The sequence below is a fragment of the Caloenas nicobarica genome, chromosome 2, assembly GCF_036013445.1.
Source record: "Caloenas nicobarica isolate bCalNic1 chromosome 2, bCalNic1.hap1, whole genome shotgun sequence".
Lineage (NCBI taxonomy): Eukaryota > Metazoa > Chordata > Aves > Columbiformes > Columbidae > Caloenas > Caloenas nicobarica.
The window spans coordinates 125072766-125096082 of NC_088246.1; positions in this window are offsets into that span (position 1 = coordinate 125072766).

Here is a 23317-nt window from a genome sequence, read left to right on the forward strand (position 1 = left end):
TGAGATACAGAAAGAGCCCTGTACTGTCTCTTTCACTCATCCCCTCCCAGTGCAGAACAAGTTTTCAGTATGGAGCAGTCCTGAGTTGAATCATCCATGTAGCTGTCTTGGTTTCATCCCAAAGGCAGCTAGTTTGGTCCATTATGACTAAAAGTATATGAGATGTAGATAATCAGGGAGTGGGATCTTGGGGATTAATCATGGAGTAAGTTATTTTACCATATAAGTATACTCACAGTTTAGTCACAGGATCACAGAATGTTAGGGATTGGAAGGGACCTCAAAAGATCATCTAGTCCAATCCCCCTGCCGGAGCAGGAACACCTAGGTGAGGTTACACAGGAAGGCGTCCAGGCGGGTTTTGAATGTCTGCAAAGGAGACTCCACAACCCCCCTGGGCAGCCTGTTCCAGTGCTCTGGCACCCTCACTGTGAAGAAGTTTCTTCTCATATTTAAGTGGAACCTCTTGTGTTCCAGTTTGCACCCATTGCCCCATGTCTTATCATTGGTTGTCACCGAGAAGAGCCTGGCTCCATCCTCGTGACACTCACCGTTTACATATTTATAAACATTAATGAGGTCACCCCTCAGTCTCCTCTTCTTCAAGCTAAAGAGACTCAGCTTCCCCAGCCTTTCCTCGTAAAACATAGCCATACACTCTTTCAAAACAGTTTTGTATTTTATGGGAGGAAATATGAGACCAAAGTGCAGTAGGTGATTTTAGTAGTACCTTTTATCTACAAGAGCAATGCATTTCCCAGCATAAAACCCCCTTGTCTTTCCATTCATTACCTCTAGAAGCTTTCATATGGGAAGATATTTTATAAACAAAATGTACAGGAATAAAAACAGAAAGCAATTTACCTCATACTAAGACATGACAAAGTCATATAACCTGTTTATACAATTCAGATTAGCAGTAGCCAGGGTTTAGTTTGATGTCTTTAAAAATGCATTACTTCTGACATACAAATACTAAATCCTGTGCACGAGAAATATCTCCCAACATTTACAGCACCGATTTCATGGAAAACAAAAATGACTTCCACTTCTGCAAACCTTCTGTTTAATTCTGATTTTATGTGTCTTAAAAGGACTCTTCTAAAAAAAAATCTATTTGTGCATATGATAAAATTGCCCAATTGCACAGCTGAGATTGGGGTTTATAGCATGAATTATAGACAGGAGGTGAGTCTGGACAGGACTGCTTATTGGAGTGTGGATGCTTAGAAACCTAGTCTGAGTGTTTGAAATGCAGTCATTTCCCTTGCTTGTTATTACAGATTCCAAAAGTGGCATATTCAGGTATTTTAACGTTCAAAGTGTAAAATGAGAGTCCATTGATATCACTAAATATGAGCTAAGGAGAACCTAGAATTAGCTTTCCTTAAGGACTCAAGGAAATTCTGTAACATGAGTGTTATAACTCTACAACTAATATGACAGCTTTCCCCATCCACCCAGAAGAGGCAGAGAAGGTTATTTTTCCTAGTTGATATTCAGATTTCCACATGTAGAGAAGGAACTATTAGTTATACCTACAGCTATGAAAAATCCGGAACGCTGCACTACATCCGGCATCTTCTTTCCTCACAGATGTTGTTTAATATTATCTTTTTGGCATAGTGTGTATATGAATGTATAATGTTAATCACCCTCAAGAACTATAACCTATGAGACATTTCTGACATTTTTCACTAAACTTCTGAGTGATTATTTACTTATCAGCTTATGACACTCTAATGCTATTGTCCTGCAGTAGCCATCATAGAAGATAACTGGTGTTTTATTGGTACAACAAATGATGCTTTACTGTTTATGCAGTGCACCACTGCATTTGAGAAAAAGAAACAGGGATTTCAAAAACTCCAATGTTTAATCTTCATCTGAGATTAAACTTTCTCCTTCCTTATAATCCTACTGGTGAAAATTTAATGCATTAAGCATTCATAAGCTTTTTGGCTGATACATCTTATCTCAGGGAAAGATTGCATCTAATAAAAGTACTCACTAAACCAGCTAACAGAAAGTCTTATTATGATTACACCAAGAAATCTCAACATGGCAGCCAACTTTAAGTGCTAATGTATATTGGCAAGCTGAAGAGGGGAGTAAGGGATAAAGGGAAGCAATTTTCAGGAATTAGAACTGGACAATTACTTTTGCAATTTCACTTCAAAATATTAGCATCTTTGTGATAATTGAGGTCAAAAGAAACCTACCTGCACTTCTCTTCTGCAGTCTGAGAAGTTTTGAAACAAATCAGAAGTTGTAATACAGGAGAAAAATTGCAAAAGTTTGCATGAAGCAAAAAGGCATAATTCACGTTTTCACAGCTCAACAATGCATTAGGAATTTTCATTAACAGTGCCCCCCAAAAATAGAAATGGATTTTAAAATACTTCTTGTAGAAGCAAGGCAGGAATGATAATAGATCTGTTAACTCTTCTTGCATTGCATCATTATTTTAATGAGTAGTCCTTCAAAAGCTGCGGTCTAGATTGTATTTTGCTAAACATGTTCATTGGCAAATGCTGTTCCTGGCCTGAAAATCTTCAAGTCTACAGCTTCAATCAACTGAATTCAACAAAACGGAGGAAAGGATGCCTTAAAGTATTACAGCCATGTTTTAGATGCCAATGCAGCTTGAGAGCCCTGAATCATATGGAAATATGTTGTTCCAATACAAATAAACAGTATCTGCTAGCCCAGGTACTGTTGGCTTCAGCCTACATTAGGTGGGTTTTAGAACCTGTTGGCTTTTCCTGACAGCTGTGATTTTGTGACTCCCACAGACCCTTTCTCTGCTAGATGTGAGTACAGAAAGGAGAATTTGGGCCTGACCAACTTCTCAGGACATTGTTTACTAAGTTTCCTTCCAGTGCTCCAAAAACTCAACTGCCCTAGTTCTTCCCTTGCTATATTTGCCCCTTTATTCCATTGTGGCTTTCTCCTCAGTTTCACATGTATCTTCCAGCAAAAGAACCATCTTTAATTTTATGTCAAAAAGTCAGTTTCACCAAAGGGAATTTGTTCATCATTAACATGTTTTTTGTGAAAGCTTGAAATGCAAACCACTAGGACAGCATATCTTGGAAACTTGCTGTATCCTTATATTTTCCAAATGAATAATTTCTCTGCACTTTTGCTTTCTTAACTGAGCCAAACCAACCATTTTACTACAATTTTCAGTGGGTAAAATTTACCCTTTCACATTTGGCTTTGAGTTTGTATTGGGGAATTTTTCTTACCCTATGAAAGGTGTTATTTTACTATACATGTTCAACATGGGCTCAGTAGCTTCTCAGACCAGAAAAGGGAATTGCTGAAGTTATTCCAATCCCTTTATTTATGATTTTGTGTTCTTGACTCCTCTATAACTTAGAAAATTACGCCTTCATGCATACAAACTTCATCCAAATGCCAAAGCATGAGCGTCTCTCCCCATTTGCTCGTTCTTTGTCTAAGGAAAATTATGCAACACCCGTATGACTAATTTGTTGTGAATAAAGCCCAGAGTTATAATTTGTGCCTGTTCTCTATAAGTGGACTTTTGAGGATACTCCTTGAATACTTTTTGCCAAACATGACTGTTTGGATATTTATGCAATTAAAGTGGGGGCCTCTGGTGCTTCTGGCAGCTCTATTAGTAAGTCCAGCTGCATTTGGCTTGCTATTAATGCTGCAACCTCATTTTGCCTCCGTCTTCTCTTCCTCTGTCTTTTAAAAGCCAATAAAATGACTGACTGAGACAGTTTCAATGATATATGCCTTTGTCAGTAATTACCTCTATTTCTCCAATTAATTTGCTTAAAAATCTCATATTGATTACTGTCAATGTTACCACTGACCTTAAAATCTGATCTGTTTTCTCTTTCAAGGTCAACATTTTGAATTCACCACCACAGGTAAATAGTAGAAGGTAGCTGTGCTTGGTGGCCTCAGATTATCATTTATTTACAAAAGAAAGAGATTTTAAAACATTCCAGCAATAAGTCAGTAAAACAAAGGGAAACAAAGGGAAACAAAGGAACTGTTGTTTGTGTGAGAATCGTGAAGATCTTGCATAAGGAATCTGCCTGCTGTTTCAGTGAGATATTTTTGCTGTAAGATTTTTTGTGTGTCTTGCATTCATGATTATATGTGTATTCTGTTTCACAGCATTAACATTAAAAAGGCTAATTTAAAATTACTCTTTTCTTTAAGGCAGATTTCACCAAAATACAGCCCCCCAGTCACACCCAGGGGAGCATCCGTGCGATGCCTTTACACACAGACCACGGGGTCCCGTTTCCTGGGAACATGCAGCCTGGCTTTTCCACACGCGTGATATTTGGTTGTGCTTCCCTGGACCAGTCCCATGGCATGTTCGCAGGGAATCTGGAGCTTCTTGGAATCGCTGAATTTCCCAGGCTTATGCAGGAGGTTTGGTTATGGGTGGAGGCCAGGCTTTGCTGGCCAGTTTTTGTGGAAACTTATGACCAAAAAAAATCCTTGTGGAATACAGTGGTAGGAAGGGGATGGGACATGGATCCATCCTAGACCAGTGCTGACAGCCTTACAGTACTGGATTTGTCTGTCTGCTGCTCTAGGATAAGCTCTTGAGGTCAAATTCACACAGTTCTGCCTTAATCCCCAACCTAGATTAACAGCTTTTGATTTTTGATCGCTCTTCTTTTGACCTCCCTCAGTATGGGGTGTGCTTGGAGATCTGGTTCACTGTGGCATCCTGATTCCTAGCATGTTACTTACTGTTCTATTTAACCATGCATACTACTGTGAGACCCAGTCACGAAACTATACTATTGATAGTGATACCCTCCTATCCATCCTCTCCATCCTCATCTTATATATAAGAAATTACTCTGCTTTCAGGTGTTTTGGTTCAAAACTTACATGGACAAAAATGTTATCACCCACTCTAAGTTCCCGGACTCTTTCAAAATGGCTGTATGTCCATCTGAGGATTACTGAAGGCCCTTGGTTTATCATAAAAAAAAAATCAAAATATTTTGTCTTCATTCTGGTTCTTTTTGCCTCTCTATATGACAGTTTTTCTCTTTATTTTCCTGAAGCACATATACTATCATTGGAATAACTCCTCTAGTACAGCTATGCAGGGACAGCCATATGTGCAAATTGGCCTCCACTGTTCTTTACATTGCCCATACATCTATTTATTTATCACTATATTTTTAAATTATTTGGAAAAGGGAAATACAGTGAAGTGGGAAAGTCTGCAATGATAAGTCATTATTCAGGGTAAACTGAGGCAGATCGCAGGATTACAGATGTTTTTTATAACAATAAGCAACTGGGCAGATAAAATGAAATTCACTGTGGCTAGATAGTAAGGTGACAAGCGTGGTAAACAAAATCTCAACATCAGTAATACAATGATATGTTATGATCTGACTGTCATTACTGAGAAGGAAACTTGAAAGATTTTTCTATTAAAGTGTTGTCACTGGTTACTAGCCATCAAAAAAAAAGTATATAAAACATTAGGAATTGTTTGAAAGGTAATAAAAAACTAGAGGAATATAGTGATGACAATGAATAAATTTGCCACGTGTTCATACTTGGAATAACGCATGCAGTTCTTGTCCCCTCATCTGAAAAAAAGATACAGTTAAGCTAGCCAGTGCAGAAATGTATTCTGTAGGACGTTTCCCATTGAACAGTTTCTGTTCAAGCTATAGCTATGTCATGTGCAAAAATACAATCCCTTTCTCTCTCATCCAGTTTGAAACTTAGAGTGTTCTGCCATAATATCTGGCTGGTGTAGATTACATTCTTGCATTGTAAGACTTCTACTTTAAAGAAGAATCTCTTAAAACTACTTTAGAAAGAGTGGGTTTTGGGAATTTGCTTCTTTATCTAGGAAAATTGAAACATGAACATGAAACATGAAACATCCACTAATTAAAAAGATACAAGGGAATAAGAAAGCAAATTTCTAATACAGAATACAGATGGTAGTTACATAGAGAATAGAATAGAATAGAATAGAATAGAATAGAATAGAATAGAATAGAATAGAATAGAACAGAACAGAATAGAATAGAACAGAACAGAATAGAATAGAATAGAATATAGAGAACTGATATAGAATATAGAGGATTAATATAGACACTAGTTACTTGAAGAGAGCAGGAGATAAAATAGAAAGCTAAAGAATAAAAGAAGGTGGTGTGGACACAGAGTAGCTGTGGGTTAGTAGGTAAGAACAATTCATTAAGCAATGTGTTCATTTGGTTCCCGGTCAAACTGAGTGCTGGGAGCTGATCTGCCCTGGCTGAGCAGAGGAACCAGAGAGGGACACAGCAGACAGTGAGATCACTCAAAGTGGTGAGTGTTATATGTTATCACCTCAAGTGGTGTCCCTGGGCTTCCTCATATTTTAAGATATTCTCTCTACTTTATTCTTTTCCATGGTTACATTTTGATGCTTAGCAAAGACTGGATTTCACATTTGGGAAGGACCTGCCTGGGGTAGAAAGGGGAAGGATATTCAGATCAGCACCTTTGATATTATTACCACCACATCCTTTCCATGAGGAAAAGTTTTTAACTGCTTTTAAAATGAAATTTAAAAACCCACATATTTATGAATTTTTATTTATGAATACCTCTTGCATTCCCACATTGTGGCCATTCTTTCTCATGCAAATGGCAATAATAGCACAGACGTCTGCCTGAAGAATGAACCTGTGGTCACACAGGGACCCAGCCATCACACTCTAAGATATGCTGCTTATTTATGTACAAGATTTGCTTGGCAATACAATCTGTTGGCTACCTCAAAGCAGTGCAAAAGGAGCATTAACATTCTGGTTTGAAACTTAGAATACAACCTCATTACATAAACATTAATTACAGTCTTATCAAAACGTGCATTTGGGTAATTTTAATTGGATTAGAAATATGCTCTCACTGTCCTCTAGGTGATTAAGTAAAAATTAACACTTGGTTGTAAATGCCCCTACAGACAACAGGAATACAGAGTTGGGAGTCTATGCAAAATGCTGGCTGATGAATACACATGGAGTAAGCTCCATGTTGCAAAGTATTGTGGCTTTGATGGCTTACTACTGTGGCTTAAAATTCGGTGAATCTGTGGTAAAAATTTAAGAGAGGCATTACCCAGTTAGTGCTTTTAATCTCCTCAAACGAAATAGGATTTTGGATCTTAAATCATAGAGGACTTTAATCTCAGCCTTGCCTTGAGGGAAAGAATGAGAAAATTATAAGCAACATAGAAAGAAAAGTACGACAGAATTTAGTATAGGGCAGAATATTGTCATATGTGCAGAACATTGGACTTATGTTCACATATTACACAACTGATCAAGTTATAGAATTTAAAAAATGACCAAAAAACCAAAACCAACCAACCAACCAACCAAAATCCCCCCAAAACAATAAACCAATGGAAAAATAGTTATTATTAGAGTGATGCAACTATCATTAATGCTTTTCTAAGTTATATTTTCAACACATAATAGAATTTAAATAAATATCAGGGGATGTGAGTATCTTTCAAAGTGAAATATAGAGGGAATCTGTCCTTCTGTTTTAGGAAGACATTTTGCATAATAGCTTCTTTTCAGATAAATAATGTGGAAATATTTGTATTTTTCAGCTCAGTCAAAACCAATGCAAGAATAGTTTTATCTGTACCAATTGTAAAGAGGAACCTGTGTCTCTCCTTTTACACACACACACACACACACACACATATGCATGGGAATGGTTCAAAGCTGTGTTAGGAGAGGTTTAGGCTGGATGTTAGGAAACATTTCTTTACTGAGAGGGCAGTCAAACATTGGAACAGGTTTCCTAGAGAGGTGTTCTACGCCCCAAGCCTGTCAGTGTTTAAGAGACATTTGGACAATGCCCTTAACAACACGCAACAACACTTGATCAGCCCTGAACTAGTCAGGCAGTTGGACTGGATGATCTTAGTAGGTCCCTTCCAACTGACCCATTCTACACACTGCTGCAGGGGCAGCAGTGCCAAAGTTTTGCTGTTACCCTGAAAGCAACCAGTAGCAACTAATAAGAAGTTTTAAATATTGAGACCTCTGTCTTCCCCCTGCTCTCTTGTTTAAATGTATTGCAGCTGCTAACTTTCAGGCCACTACAATACCAAGAAAATGTACCCTTGAAAATGAAAGATGACTCTCAAGCACAGTTGCCTGTATTTCTTCTCTGCTAAGATCTCTGCATAATCTTCTGGATTCCCATCTTCTCAGCCCAGCTTCATGTCCCTTAGTTACTCCTGCTCCTCCTCTAATCACTCACTAGTAAGTTTCAGAAAGATCTGAAAAACAAATAAGTCAATTTTGTAGACTATTCCTAATGCTTGTGAAGCTATTCCTAATGGACAGATATGAAGATACAGATCTCCAAAGCCACCTACCTGGAAGTGAGGTCACATTGCTGGTCTTTTACTATTGCACAAATCCAGGGGACAATGATTAGCCTTGCATGAAGGGTTCATTCTTACTTTTGTTTTGCAACATTTCACTAAGGACTTGAAATGGGGCAGTTTGGTGGATAGGAAACAGGTGAAATAGTACAGAGATCTGCATTTCTAATAATAGTCTTGCTATCTTGGGCAAGATATTCTTGTTTCAGCTTTCCAGTCTGGAGGAAACACTTAAACAAGGCTTTTGGTCAAATAACTGAGATGAAAACGGTACATGAAATTTAAGATAATCCACCTCCTCTTTATAGCCAAAAAGTTTCCACCCTCATCTCAGCCAGCAGGAGAAGGTAGATGAGCACTCTTGACCAGCTTCAATGTGAAGTCAGCTGCTTTCCTAATATTACCCCTGGGTGCTCTTTGAAGAAGCTCTTCCAGCCATAAACAAATCCCTTGAGGAGTGTCACAAAGCTTATTCATATGGGTGAACTTAGGGAGCAGCAGCCAGCAGCTGGGTGAGTGTGGATGGAGGAGGAGTGGGTGGAAGTGTCACAGACAGTTCCGCAGTGATCGTCTTGTGGTGACCTGTACCTCTGTAAAGAAAATATTGTTTGTCTAACGCAAGAAATAAAGTGCAGTAAAAGTCATAAAAACAGAACACTTAAACCCCAAGTGCTTTGAGTTTGTAATGTTCTCCATGATGATGGGTAATGTGAATTTTCTTTAACTGCATAAAAGGATTCACACTTTTAAAGGCTTTCATTAAAATATTTATGTGCTGTGCAATAAAACATGGATGGAGACAATTTGTTAATCTCAGCTTCCAGATTCTGCTTTTAACTAATTTGTAAGTTGTTCGTAAAAATACCTCTGGGAATGTGGGTATGTCTTATCTGGTTACCATCATCAAGTCAAAAGTCCTCCTTACAGATGGAGGACCTGGTTCCTGTCACTTGTGTTGCCTTGCTGTCAGTCTGCTGACATCAAACAAATGATTCCCAGTTTATACCAACATAAAACAAATGACTCTCTGCCCAAAAGCTGTGAATCCTCACTGTGGCCACAAAGTGCATGACAAATTGACAGCTTGGGAAATCAAGACTTGGGGTGTCAGATGACAGAAATATATTTTTAAGCAATCTAAAGATGATGACTTTAAAATACTTAATATCAAGATATGAAAAGTCACAAATTCAAATAATATCACTAATTGGTCTGCCTCAAATTTTCCCTACCAACATGCCTGTACTATGCTCACATGTCCCATTTTTCACCCAGTGGTGTCATAAAAGACCAGAAGTTGACAGCCTGGGTCAGATCACTCGGCTCTGCCTCTGGCAGTTGTCAGAACGGAATATGTCACAAGGCCCCACTAAAAACAAAGTATTCCCGTCTGTCAAATCAGCAGCTGTGCCTGGGCCAAAAGAAGTCTTTCCATTCATTTGATTTCTGTGGTCTGGCATTTGCCAAGCATTCAACCACAATTCATGGCCTGTGCTTACGGCATCTGGGAAATCTTCTGGCCAAAAACTGTGTCTAGAACTGTTTAGTTTGCAAGATCAGATGAATTCTGTTTGGCGTTAGATGAACATCGGGACAACTTATTTATTGTTACAAATGATGAAGAATATTTCTGACTCCTGTCAAGATGTGTCAATGCACTAAATAGGATGTACTTTTCCAGTGACTGTTAATGGGTTGTGTTGGGAGTATGACAAATATCCATGGTCATGAAGTAGCCTTCTTTCCTTACCATGACTTTGGACGACATTTTTGCTCTGTTGCTTTTCCTCCCCTCCCTTTTTCTATCCATTTATACACAAATCTCTTATTATTTCACACCTAAACTTTTAACCTTTATTTCATTCCTTGACTTTACCTCATACTTCTTATTAGGTTTGGTGCAAAGGGAACAAGGACTCAGTAAGGACCCTTGGACAGCAGTTCTCATGTTTTGTTACTGTGATCACCTGTGTTAGAAATATTAGGAAGCAAACAGGACAAGCTCTCTACCCTACTGGCAACATGTGCTGCAGACTGGGAATGCCTGCTCATGGGACCTTAGGAATCCCATGACTATTAAAATCCATGGAGAAATAGCTAAAGAGGGGTGTCAAACTCATTTTCACTAGGGGTCACATCAGCCTTGCAGTTGCCTTCAAAGGGCTGAATGTAGTTTAAGACTGTATAAATTTAACTACTCCTCCCTGGCATAATGCATCATATGGCTTTCAGATTATGTCCTACATGTCGCACACTGAGGATAAGAAATTATTGTGGGTCTATTCTGCTCTTTAAAATATTCAAGGAATGTATTTTTATTTCCTTGTTTTGAAATATTATCAAAGGATTTTGTAGAAAAAGAAAAAAAAATTCAATGTTATCTGTCAATTTGTTGCTAAATTTTGTTATCAATCTAAATGTTTCCTTCCAAATTCTTTCTTTCAACTAATTTATTTTGACACATACTGAACATGTTTTGCCAGATTATCATTGTCACTGATGATGTTACTATTTGGCATTATACATCAACCCCCCATGTAAACTTCCTTTAGAAAGAACTTTACTGAATTAAATACTAATTACTTTCAATATTTTCTTCTGCCTATCAATCTTGCTCCATTTCATTATATTTATTTATTTACTTCACATTGCCTCCATAGGATGCAACCTCTTCATCCCTCTAAATTTGTCATGACTTCACAACCAAAAGATTTTTATCTTGGCTGTTTGTCTTTCTGCTTGATATTCTCTCTTGTAAGTACCCGCATATGTTTTTGTTTCATCTGTAATCAGGCACATCAAAGTTGTTTCCCTCTAATTGGCAGAGCTGCAATTTGAGTTTTGTGATCAAATATTTGGATGCACTTAAGGATAAATGAAATAAATTGCTAGGGAGAAGCAATAGAGAAAACAAAAGCTATTATGGAATACAAACAGAGGCAACGAGTAGCAGAAATGCCATGTAAGAATACAAGGATGAATTGTTTGTACTCATGAGTTAAAAGAATTCAAACTACATTCTTTTACTAAAGGAGATTTTGAATGAAAATTAATGTAGCTTTACAGGCAATGTGACTTTTTAAATGGAAATCACTAGAGTGGCAAATATGCTGCATATCCACCTCTATCCTTAAATGTTTTGTACAAAACCCCAGCAAGCGAAATCATTTAAGATTACTGATGCACTCACATAAGACAGCTCTTATATAAAAAACCAAACAGTAGTCATGCAGTGACAGGCAAGAAAACAAAAAGAAGACCCAAAGTATAAGCCATACTTCGCCTTTATTTGTTATTTATTTTACCCTTGAACTGAAATAAATTTATACTTAAATTCATGAAGTTGGAACAACATGTTTTGCAGTTTCCAAAAGAAAAAACACGATATACAGCCTGTGGCTGATTATGGCCAAGTTCACATCACATTTGTATGGAAAACAGATACTAAATGAACCGTGCATAGAAAGAAAGAAAGAAATCCCTTTGTTGGGCTGTAATTCTGGTTCAAGTTGGCTATTACAATAATCAGTTCTCAGTGTTTGTAAGCCCACATGCCCCTGCTTTCAAGGTGCAGCCCTAAGGAAGACAGATAACACTTATAAGCACGTTAGATGAAATTCAATTTGATTAAACTAAAGTTGTCTTCTGCACAAAACACAAAGGATTAGCTTAGCCCCATGCAAAAAGGAGTGATATATAAATGCAGCAGCTGAACTCCCATGCAGATGGAGTTGCCACATGTCAAGAACCGTTAGAGTTTTGTTGATGTCCAACAGGATTTAACTAGTAACTTTAGATTTTTGAGTTTTATTCCACTTTAAACAAACACAGATTGTTGACAAATAGGAAGAGAATGACAATAATCAGGTCTGGGGAGTATGAGGAGTTGGAAACCACAAGAACCTGAGAGACCAGGTTGACAGGAGATAGAGAAGACTGTCTAAACTTCCCTCCTGGGAAGGAGGAGTAACTTGAGCCAAGCAGATACTTTTCCTTAGCCATGTTGTGGCTCTCTTATTTTCCTTCGGAACTAGATGAAGTTTCAGGCCTCTAGGTGTTACTGCTTCTCAAAAGGTGAACCAAAATTTTTGTAGAGAGTAAATACTGAGAAAAATCGGCATCTACGATGTGAGTCCTATTTATGAGAGTTCAGCATTATTTTCTGCCTGGCTGTGTGGGCTGTGATCAGGATCTGGATCAGGTGGGCAAGGGAATCACATGTTCTATGAAGCAGAGTTACACTGAAGATTTTAGTCCTGGAAGATGCCTGAGGTGCTGTGGAGGTCCATCAAGATGTTGGAGGGAAGGCTGAAGCATGTGGCATACAATGAGGGGCTGAGAGAAATGAGTTCATTCAGCCTAAAGGAGAGAAGGTTTGGGGGAGACATTACTGCTGTCTGCAACTATGTAGTGGGTAGTTGTAATAAAGATGGAGCCAGACTCTTCTTGAGGTTCACAGTGATCAGATGAGAGGGAACAAACAGAGGCTGTAATAATGAGAATTCATGTTAGATATTAGGAAATATTTTCACTATGAGAGTGGCCAAACACTGGAGTGAATTACTCAGAGAGTCTGTGGGGTCTCCCTCCTTGGAGACATTCAAGATTTGATTGTATGAGGCCCTGAGTGGCCTGCTCCAACATGCCCTGCTTTGAGCGGGAGGATGGAGAAGATGGCGTTATGGTTCTCTTCCAGCCTACACAATTTGATGAGTCTTCCTCTGATTGTCTGATTCTTTGCATGCAGAAATGGTCACTGCTCTGTAATGAAAATGCCAAACAGCTGCCATGATGTTCCCCCTCCGCTGTCTGCTGTGCTGTGAGATTGTGTTAAAGTTAGTGTACATACCATTTAGAGAATACTGATAGTGCACAGGACACTACAGAATAACTCATGCCATCTGTTTTTCTATTGTTAAAGATTAAAAATAAAACCCTGTGAACATTGATCATGTTGGCAGACTGAAAAACAAATCAGTATTTTGCATTCCCTCACTTAGGTAATTATCAAGCATTCAAAAATAAGTAAATGGGAAAGAAGCAGGGAAAAAGAGATAAAGCCCATCTTGCATCACACTAAATGGTAATTTAGAACCAATTCCCACACAGTTTATCACATTCCCAGCCATCCTAGCCAAATCCTGCAGTTCTCAGCCTAACTCTGCACCTTAAAAAACTAGGAACAGATCTTCTCAGGAAGGTCCAGGAAGGATATAGGGAATGAAAAGTCAGTCACAGGAACTGAAGAATACTGTGTTCCCCCATAGACAGTGTCATTCAGGAGTGAGGAGAGGTTGAGTCACTGCCATGCCAGCCATCTTCCCCACCCTTCCAGCAGCGCTTGCTGCCTGTGCAGAGGAGGGGATGGAGCAGGACGGAGGTCTACCTGTACACTTCCAGTGTATAGCATGCTTGTGCTAACATAGCACATTGCACAGGACAGGCAGCCAGGACGAAGGCCAGCAGTACTTTGATCTCCAGCTGCAAAAGGCTTCAACTCTCATCTGCTAGAACTCTAAGGAGTTTCGCCTGGTGAGCATGGGCAAAAATGGAGTTTGCTTGTAGCCTTGTATATTTTCAAAGACATCTTCCTGAGTTTCTGATGAAGAGATAGTTCGTTCAAGGCTCAGGCCTCCAGTGTTCAGTGTTTCCAGTTTGTCTATTCTACCCAATTTCATTTTAGTTAAAAAAACTTTCATTCAGCACTGCTTTTTCTTCTTCCCTTTGCACTCCAGTCTCTGGAGTCTCGGTACATTAATCATGTAGGATATGAGCCTAGTTTATGATGAAGTTTCCTAAGTTCACAGTCAAGTATGCCAAGAGCAGACATTTACAAACAAACATCTTTGGAGAATTGGCCACCCATATTAATGTCATCCTTTCAAGGCTTGCCTCCAACTGCTGGCAGCCCACATGCTTCAGAGACAACTAGATTTCTTGCTTTCTATCCAGAGGTACAGCACACCACCACTCCTGTCTCAGGGACAGAGCCTTTGTCCTGCATATGGTGCTGCTTTTCATTGAAATCCTCATCTTGGAAAATCACCCCTTATAGGGTAGCCAGGTCTTTGTTCTTAGTATAGATACTATATAGACTCCAAATCCCTTCAAGCCAAAGGTGTATGGCCGAGCTTCCCACTCTTGGAGTCCCTCCTGCCCTTCCTTCCGCCTTCTGCTCTTTTCCTGCCAGCAACCTCCGTTTCTCACACTGCTCCAGCCCTGCCTGGTCATGCTCCTTCAGCATCGCAATGCACTGGCTCTGTGAACTGATAACCTTGAGCCTTTTCCTGAGCAGCAGCGATTGCCCAGTGCGTTGTTTTGCCCTATCAAGCAGCTGGTTGGCCACCCAGCAGCTGACATTGGGAGCACCACAAATAAAAGGAGCAAAAATAATAACTGGATTAATAATTAATATGTATGTCTCTAGTTGAAATGCAGGTTATACAAAATGGAGGTTAGGAATCCAGGATTGCTCTCTGCAATTATAAAAAATAAAGATACCGATTCACAGGAACAATTTGAGAACATAAAGACCTCTTGTGGTCAGGGAAACTCTGCCTTCTTGCTGTGAAACGGATTTGCAGTAGTTCTTAATGAAATAAATCACCTTGTTCCACCTTGGCTTTACCAGTTATGCTATGATGTAAAATGGTTCAGAATGGGATCTCATTTTCCCTGATTTGTGTTTGCAGTGGGAATGTATAGTGAGAAGTATGGTCTTGTTTCAGGCTTTTTAATTTAAGGCTACACAGAATCTGAAATCAGGGTAGTTGATTCCTTTATGCTAGATTTTCTCTACTCAGTTTGGCATTAACAAGGTTGTTTCGGCATTAGTGAATATACTCTGGATTTTTTAAATAATTTATTCTTTACCTGTCTCCTAAGAACCACTTTTCAGTACAGAAGACAAAAACCAAGTTTATGTAGACAGGCTGTTATACAAAAAGGTTAGAGTGAAGGGAAAGAAATTGTCTTTGACAAATTAATTGATATGTACTAACTAATTTTTAATAAAATGTACTTTAATTAGAACTTAGACATTTTCTGTCTGGAAGTGTCACTTAAAGTAATGTAAATTCCAGTTAAATAAACCTTTTATGAACAATTAGGAATGAAATTTTCTGTTTCCCTGAGCAGAATAATGTATGCCTGCAATATTCATGTGATTAGTCCAAGCATGGGCCATGTTTTAGATACTTACATATATTCCTTTCGGTACTATCAGTTAAGTTGTGACTGCAACTGTTTAGGATATTGGCACTTTGGATCTAAAAACTGGTATGACCATAAAGCCTTTGAAAGAAGCTAGAACTAATAAGAAAGCATTGCACATTAAATCAAAGGTAAGGCTGGGTTATATAAATGACTATACACAGGGTACTTGAAGTAACATCTTTATCTTTTACTAAGACGAAGTTTTCTAAGCCGTCTTTTCAAAACAGAATAATAATTTAAGTTTGTAAAAAATTGACTCTTTCTCCTACCCTCCTCTTTAACTTTCTTACATAACACGGTGTTTATATTCCTGTTAAATTGTAGTGCTGTTTTATCTCACTAAGAGCTTTAAGGTCATGCTTTCAAATGTGTTTTGGTAGTACATAGGTAGAACTTTACACTCATTTGTTTCACCCATCTGCATTAGGAACAATGCAATTTAAGAATCACAAAGAAAACTAAGAATGCTGAACTATGTTCATCTGAATTTGTTGAAAAAACCCCTTCAGTACCTTGCAGAGAATCAGTTTGAATATGCTAGGAGTGTAAAATAGATTGGAATTTATTCTTTTAATATACCTTCATGTATTTTTCGTGTGATTATGGCCATCTTATTTCACAGAGGTCTGAAATGAAGCCTGCAGAAGGTTTTAGACTAAGTAATTCTATGCAGACATACAGTAACGCTCATCTAGCAAAATGCAAGAATGTACCTAGGAGTGCTAGGAGTTATGTCTGCCAGCTTGGCTCCATGAGGTCTTATTTCTTTGTACATGGAGCCCATGTGAAAGAAATGGAGACATAGGAATTGTGGAGACAGAGTCTTTGCATAAAATCTATGAGCTCTGCATGAACTGAACCAGGTTGTATTTGTTGCTTGTAAGAGGAGTACTCCCACCTCTTAGAGGTCTTTCCAAGTATGTTTTCTTCATGGTTTAATATGGGTGGGGACCACAACTTTTATAGGCAGCAAACCATCAAACTGTACAACATTGCTGAGAACTTCCATCCTTGAAAAGGAAATACACTGCTGATAGAAAATTCACTAAAACTTCCAAATAGTTTGCCCTTATTGATCATTATTGTCTTTTCTGTTAGGGTGAAGTTGTATGTGAGCCATTAGGTTCTGATATGCAAACTAAACTGAAGAAGTACGCATCAAGTGAATCAAGTATTATACATTTCCATAAAACATGCTTTCCATATGCTTATCTATTCCTATATTCTTCTCCAGTGCTTTCCTACATTATCAATGTATTCCTTCAACTGGCGGTGTCTCAGTAGCAGTTACTACAGTAATAAATACAGAAGATCTAAAAACATACTTTGCTGTTTAAACACTGGAAGACTTCATTAACTCTTTTTGCCAACCAAATATCAGTCATCACCTGTGGGTTCATTTCAGGATGCCTCTGCAGATCGTGTTCCCTATTGTGCAAGAGTGCCCATGTTATTTCCTTCTGACTTTACACCTTCAGTATTTATTGCTTTACTGATCAAGACATAATTTTGTACCTATTAAAATGCCTTATACAGTTCCACATATATTCCCTCAGTTTCACTTGTTATCTACTGAACACATAAAAGTGATGCCAAAGTAGGCTGATGAGATGTATTTTCTGGATGTTTGTGTTATATGTTCTACTCTTTCATTGTTTTATTATCAGACTAACATGTTCTTTGTCTGATCCAGATCGATGTCAGATTAATAAGCCCGGAATTGACTGTGTCATTCAGTTTGCTTGTTTCCAATTTCATAAAAATTTAATCTTTCAAATTTCTAAAACACATTTTAAGTCAACATTAATTATTTAGAGAGTTCTTAAGCATTTTTGAAGGTCATAAATGCATTTTTTAATATCTACTATTTTTAAAAGTATGAAATTTATTGGTTTAGCTTACTATAATCTTTGATTAGTGTCATTATCTTCAGAGGAGAGGAATTAATGATCTATATTGCATCAACCACCAAGTAGGAAAGTTTAGCAAATACTTCTGCTTATTCTGCATCACTATTGACAATTTTACAATATTCCTAATAATAGGCTAAAAGCATTGTTAGAAATCTTCTCATTGTCAGTTCTTGTTCTACTAGATAATAGAAGCCTTTATTAACAGGTTTCTCCACAGAAAGTTGTTCTGACACAGTAATTAAGCCATTACTCAATAGTTGAAACAAATGATGGAGCTTTTTAAAAGTTTGAGCACACGATCTCAATATAGCAACTCATAATATTTTAATTCTGCAATAAGTCTGCAGAAGCCGTACTTCCCTATGCTCTTCTAACTCAGCAAAAACAATGAGGTATGATTTAGCTTAATCCTCCTTCAGCTGCCTTCTGCACTAAATAGAATTTGTTACTGTAGCTGAGCTGATCTGCAAGAGCTCTTCTGGTTTTGAGCCCTCACAATCTCACTAAGGTCTCTTCCTCCATATTAATACTTGGCGGATATTTCAGCTAGAGGAAGATAGTCCTGTTGAAAGCCTTGGGTGAAGGAAATACAGCTACAGAGAAGCAAATGGCAAAATAGATTAAAGAATGTGTACACAGAGAAAAGTAGGAAGACTTCAGGAAGTAGCTGGAAGAAAGAGCCAGGCAAATTGCGCGGCTCCACTTTGAGCAGCAGGCTGAAAGATAAATCACAGGAGAGCATGTTGCCCTGGAGTAAGAGAAATAATAATGAAAAAATAATGCTGGAAGAAATAACAAGTGGTGAGAAAAGGAAGAACACTTGGTACTTCATAAAACTACTTCCAGCCCCTCCAGTTCTGCCTAAATCATTTTATATGAACGTTGATCATTTCAAATTTCTTATAAAGCTCAAGAAAACAAGACTTTGGGGTAATTAATGTATACATCCAAAGTGACAGCACAGATCAGTTGAAAGTACCAAATAACTTATGATCAAACTTGGCTTCCTACTCCTTGGCTTCAAATGTCTCTAAAGCAGTGGAACTTCGAAATTCAAACAACAGAGGATATCAGGCTCCTTTAACTGTTGCTCAAAACAAATGTTACTTTCAAAAAAATCTTACGAAAGTCTTTTCTCCATGAAGACTTTGTCAGAGAACATCTGCATTTCTGCTGCATCTTACTTTAAATCACATAAATTTCACTGGGACCACCAGAGGGAATAGGCGAGGATCAGTCAACTGCAGCCAAACTGCTTGGGGTAAGCTCACTTTGACTCATGAAGATTGTCAAATTAAGTATGCAGGAATCACCTTTCTTGAATGTCTTTGTTCCACAAAGGGAATGAATGAGAATATAAAGGAGAATAGCCCTGGATTTTCCATCAGTGCCATTTAAAGAGCTTTGTTTCTTTAAGGTCTTCTAAATCAGTTAGGCATCACACAAGATGAGGTTTTCAAAGAAGGGATGTGCTACAGTACTTTTACTTGGGTTGTGAGGTCAGATGCAGGAGCAGCTCAGAGGATAGACAACAGGCTTATTGCTAAAGCCCATGGTATGGGCTATGGAGGTGCAGAAGGTACGTTAGCAAAATCCCTTCTCATCAACAAGTCATCTTGTCTGGGCTGCCCTTGGGTCTAGCATATATGCCTGGCAGGAAATTTCTGGAATACTCAGCCCTTATTAGGAATTTCAAGAGGCTCTCTATATCAGGAGTGGGCAGCCCCAAGATGCATTTGACAGAAAACTTGAGCTCAATAATACAGCATAGTACAGTTGACAAATAGAAAAGCTGTAGAGTTGACAAGTAGAAAAGTTGTGAGCATATTTGGGATCCAGCAAGGAACAATATACAAGCCATGTATAATGCTATTGGTGCAGTTATTTTCCTGAGCAGATCCTGAGTGAAAAATTATAGACAAAACGAGAACTTTGTTGGTTCAGAATGATTCTGTATGTGGCTGCTGCTGGTGAGTACTAACACAGACTCACACTGCGATGACGCAAACAGAAGAGTTATTTCGAGGGTGATGTGTGTAGAACTGCCTCAGAGGATGCTGTATGCAAATAGCCAAGTGTTGGTGACCAAATCTGCTATTATGTGACTTTTCTTCACAGATCAGGATAGGAATGAGCTCAGTTAGGGCAATACTAATTTGCTTAACGACAAGCCATATCACTGGTGCAAAGCAGGCAAGTCTGCCCTCAAGAGTAAGAAAATAAAAATATCCACCACATAGCAAGACACAACCTCATAGCATTGGGCACCTCAATGTTGGTTGCCTGCTTGAGAACAGGATGAGAGGAAATGGCCTCAGGTTGCACCAGAGGAGGTTTAGATTTGATATTAGGAAAGATTTGTCAGGCATTGGAACAGGCTGCCTGGGAGGTGGCAGATTCACCATCTCTGGAGGTGTTTAAAGGACATGTAGATGTGGCACTTAGGGACATGGTTTAGTGGTGGACTTGGCAGTGTTAGGTTAATGGTTTGACTTGATGATCTTAAAGGTCTTTTCCAACCAAAACTATTCTATGGTTCTATGTGCCCACGGTCTCATCACACCAAGGCTCCTGCTTGCCTCCTCCTCACCTCCCAAGCTCCACACAAATAAGAAGACTCTAACCACGTGTTTCTAGGCCTTAGGAACCTAACTGGAAAACACCTGCAGTGGAGGTAGGAGTATTGCAAAGGGCTTGCCCTAGGGCACCCTGCATTATGTTTGAGCCTCAGCTCCAAAAATTATCCCGGCATGGGGTGATGTGCACTGGAAGAGCAATGAACAAGAATGATGTTCTTGGATGTCTGGACTAGGTTTCTATCCTCCTCTGTTTTAAGAGGTGCTATTGGATAGCAGAGTAAATCAGATGGTGTCTCTTGGGACTGTGGGATACTGCAGTATGGACAGAGCAGACAAATGATGGTAGACTGTATGGTAAAGTGCAGGAACTGTGGGTTAGGTGCCATGAAGAATGGTGTCCCAGTCTTGGTTGTGACTGGAAGCTCTGGGGACTGAAATGAACGTAAAAGGCTGGTGAGGATGAATTTCTGGATTTTACTCCAGAAATGGCATTCAGGAGCCTACTGAAAGGGAGCGATTGGTGCCAGACTGCAGAGACAACTGTAGAGCACCTTCTAGTTTTACCATAGGCATAATGCGTGGCAATTTCATCTACATAATTCTGCCCAAGTCACATTCCTTCTTGTCTGCAGGGTCAGAGTGACACCCAGCCTTCATGCATCTATATTGCTAGAACTTTATCAGAAAGTTATGATTGCATGAAAAATATACAAATTTCCAATATTCAGCCTTCCTCTTCTGTCAGGCTGAGGAAGGAATAAAATGTTCCCTGCTTCATCATTTATTCTGTATAGAATAATCATGAATACAGAAGGCTTCTTCGTCTTCATACAATGCTAATAAGAAATGGTACAGCTTCTACTATCTTTCTGTACATAGTCTTCTGGCACTTAAAATGCCTCATTATACTGGCGCAGAAGAGCACTAAGCTTTCCTATGTTGTTATGTCTGTCTACTTATAATTCCTTATTCTTGGAGACAAGGAATAAATGGAAAATTCTGTTTCAAACCCATATAGGATCATTGTAATGACTTATGAAAACAAGTTCAAGTTGTTAGCCTCCAATGCACCACAAATGTTTCTGCAAACTGTAAGAGGAGACCGTAAATAATGCTCTTGTTTTCTATTTTTTTGTATACAACTGCTGGTGCTAGTGTTATTAGAATTATTATGAGAACAGTTGAATCTCTCCTGTTATTAAGATTAGGCTCGTAGATATTTGAAATCAACTCTATTAACATTTGACATCAAATAGAAGAAAAAAATGTGACTCCAGGAATCCAGGTATGCATAGCAACATCGTAGTTTTTAAGATGCTGGTAGACATTTTTAAATTTACAATAGCATCCCCTGTCCCATGCATATAAAACCCCCCAAAATATTTTGCCAACTGGCTTCTACTGTATGACATGAACAGATGAAAAATTAAACAGAATGCTAAGTACACATGATGCACTTTTTCCCTGCTTTTTTCAGGTTAAATTCTTCATTAATTTATAATCTGGAGGAGATTCTTGCAATGGGTATGTAAGATAATGAAGAATTTCCATTAATGTGTACTCATATTAAATCTGACTTTCTGTACCTATTTTTAAATAAGCAAATGAAGTCACTATTCAGATTTATGAAGAACTAAGCAGGTAAGTTTGCCCCACTGTGGGTGATAAAACTGTAGTTACTAACTTCAAAAAAGATGATTATGTGTTAGTAGAGTTTGACTGTCAGATGCTGTTAAAGCCAGAATTTTTCTTATTTCCAACATTCTAACACATCATTCCTGCTACTACTTTATTCTAATTCTGGGATAGTTTCCTTGCTCAATTTGGCTTATGCAATGCAAAAGAATTAAAATCAGCCTCCAAGTCCAAGACAGGGTTTCTGGCTCTCCTATTTTGCACACTGGTCCTCAGAGAAGAGGTACAACATGAGCCAGAACAGGCTCTACCCCAACTTTGCATGGGGATGTGGGAACTGGTGGACTCTACACAGGTCCTCCAGCAGCCGCTGAACACAGTCAAGTTCCTGGAGCCTGTAATGAACCAAACACAGAAGTGAGCAATAAACTATTCCTCATTGTGGTTTGGGGACAGAAACCAAATGTGTCTGGAGAGATGAGCTGTGCTTCTCTGCCTGGAAGCAGCCTCGACAGTGAGCTCAATTATAAATACACTGGTGGGCACCTGGAGGGTTAGCGCAGAAGCCAGTATGCACAGCTGCAGCTTCAGTCCCAGGGCTGTCTCCTGCTTTAAAAGCTGGAAAAATCTACGTGATTTGTTTAAAATACTGCAAGTTAGGTGTTATAGAAAATCCACCAGTATCTCGATCAACTGCTGTTATTATATATTTACCCGTTTGAAGCACGGCTTTTTCCTGCCAGTGGCAATCAATTAGTGTCTTTGAGAAAGCTATTGCCCAGACTAAATGTTACACATCCCAGCTTCAAATACCATTCCCAAGGAAAGACATATGCAGATGCTTTCCCCTGGGTGCTGAGTGCTACTAATGCATTGAAAATTCATGATTTGTCAAGTCTGATGAGGATGTAAGGACATCCTAACAGAAACCCTACATAAACAGGATGAAATAGGTACTTTTAAGATAGGGACTAGGCATAAATCATCACTATATGAGCCTATACAGAGGCTCAAATGCCATTCTGGACAGAGACACTTTCCTGAACTGGAGTCTACACCATCTATTTTAACTTCAGATACATATTTAAGTGAAAAATGGTAGATGTGAGTTTTTTCTAACCTAAGGCCTTGTGCTGCAGTTTCCATAGTTTCTCAGCTTTCCTTAAATATCAATGGTAGGTTGCTCACTAACAGGCTAGTTTGAACCTGGTTTTACAGTTCTTGAACTAGGTTTGGAAACTGCTGGACAAAAATTCATGATCTGTCTAAGGGAATCAGAATAAACCATCAAAATGGATCCTTTAGTGGCTTTAAAATCTGACTATCTAATTACTTTAAGAACACCCTGATACACATTGATTAATAATATTTGCTTTCCTGCAGTGCAGTACCTTGTTTAGACACTTATTTTTATTTCATCCAAGTATTTATTCTTGTTCAACTTAAATGAAAACCTACTGCAGTTAAGCTATACAAGAGAATGTCTATACAACTAGCAGGAGAATAGTTATAGTGGAACAAAGGGATTTAAAATTGCTGAG